This window comes from Neovison vison, chromosome 3 (genome assembly GCF_020171115.1).
Source record: "Neovison vison isolate M4711 chromosome 3, ASM_NN_V1, whole genome shotgun sequence".
Taxonomy (NCBI): domain Eukaryota; kingdom Metazoa; phylum Chordata; class Mammalia; order Carnivora; family Mustelidae; genus Neogale; species Neogale vison.
The window spans coordinates 214403393-214405369 of NC_058093.1; the positions used below are offsets into that span (position 1 = coordinate 214403393).

Sequence of the window (1977 nt, forward strand, 5' to 3'; positions counted from 1 at the left end):
AGCAAATTGTCTGATAAGACATTTTAACTAATTCACATTTGTACTTACCACAAGAAAGAATAATATGTTTCCGAAGTACGACAAGGCTTGCATTTTTATTGCAAGCTTTATTTTTTTGAAGACTTTATTTATTTATTTGAGAGAGAAAGAGAGAGCACACAGCAGGGGGAGGAGTAGAGGGAGAGGGAGAAGCAGACGCCCCACTGAGCAGGAAACCCAATGTGGAGCTCAATCCCAGGACCCTGGGATCACGACCTGAGCTAAAGGCAGATGCTTAACCGACTGAGCCAGCCAGGCATCCCTTTACTGCAAGCTTTAAGTCATAGTGTTATTTTACTCAACAAAACATCTCTAAGAAAATGGCAGTATTCATTAATACAAAACTTGTTCTACCCAGTCGGTGGTATTCTACATTTTCAATAAAAGCATTCTTCATAAAATTAGATTAAAAAAATACAGAATGTCTGGTAAGTATCTCAAAGGCTAAAAAATGAGAAAAATGTAGAACACAGAAATAGTCATTGGTTAATATTTGGCATTGAGAAAGCCAGAAATGATTCTATTCCAAGAAATAAGCAATAATGATAAAATATGTTATTAATATACTATATGCCTTTTAGCCAAAACACACTTTTCACCTCAAGATAGTTCTGATTTTTACATTCTCAATTCCTTTCATCCAGAAAAGGACTCCATTCTAAGCCATTATTTGAATAGAGTTCATAATGTATAGTCCTTATTCTCCACAGGATGTTTTCACAGTACAATAAACTGCAAAATGGCAAATGACTAATCAGTTATAAAGAATTTATAGCATAATAAATGCCAATTTACAATAACCATCAACAACTACACCAAAGCCTAGAAGCTGCTGCACTAGAAGTCACAACTTAACATGATTCTTTGATGTGCTCAGACTTCGTTTACTACAGATCACTGTCATAAAAACCAGAAAAAAAATTTTAGTGGGCCCTTCCAAAGCTGCATAATTTTCCAAGTGATTTTCCTCTGGGTGTGAGATGCTGTTCATCCCTTCAGTCCTCCTTTAATTACTTAGCTTCTGCTACAGTTTCTTGACGATTTTGCTTCTTCTTTTGCTCCTTTTGCCTGGCCTCAATCATCCTGGCCAATTTCCGGGGCAGTATGACATTTGCTAGAAACAATGGAGTAAGGGCGGAAACCGCTTTCATAAGGAAGCTATACGGGTCCTCTGCAGCCCATTTCACAACACAGTCAGCCCAAGCCTTTATATCAAGCTTGTCTGTAAGTCTTATGCTTGAAGAGTGAGCTCCCCAACTTTGTCCTGAGATTATTAGTGAACAGAGGACAATTTCAGATGACCTTTGGTTGTTTGTCTTTGGCTCTACCACACACTTGTGAGACCAGGTTTAAATTCTGCATCTTCCTTACTTAAGGGTCTAGTTTCCCAAACCAGGCGCCCACAGCTCCTGAAGCTAGAGCTGATGGTACTTTACTGGCATCTGCATGTCCCTCCATCCTTGGTTTTCCTCCTTACTCATTCTTCCTTCCCTACCCTACCCAGCCACCACTCCCAGAGGGCCGTGTTCTCCCACCCCTCAGCCTCCAGCACACCTCGGGACCGCAAGTGGCTGCCTCTTCTGGGCACTGGGACAAAGCCTCCACAGCGGCCATCACCAGCCTCCCCTGCGTCACAGCCGGGACCGTGGGCTCAGACCCCTTGAGAGGCCATTACTGACAGCCCATCATCCTGCTATTTATTTTCTATTTGTTCGGTCTGTTCTTTGTTACCCTCTTCCTCTTTTTTTGCCTTCTTTTAGAATATTTATGAATCCATCATACATCTCTTTTTGTTGACTTAACTTTTTTTTATTGAGGTAACATCCACATAATAGAAAATTCCCCCATTTTAACCATTTTTATTAGATTTTTAAAAAGATTTTATTTATTTATTTATTTATTTGACAGATGGAGACACAGCAAGAGAGGGAACACAAG

The 1977-nt window shown here is 40.1% G+C and overlaps 1 pseudogene; it reads right to left on the minus strand.

Annotated features, from left to right (window-relative positions):
- Window positions 1-1034: 1034 nt before the first annotated feature.
- LOC122903623 lies at window positions 1035-1653 on the minus strand (annotated as a pseudogene).
- Window positions 1654-1977: the final 324 nt, after the last annotated feature.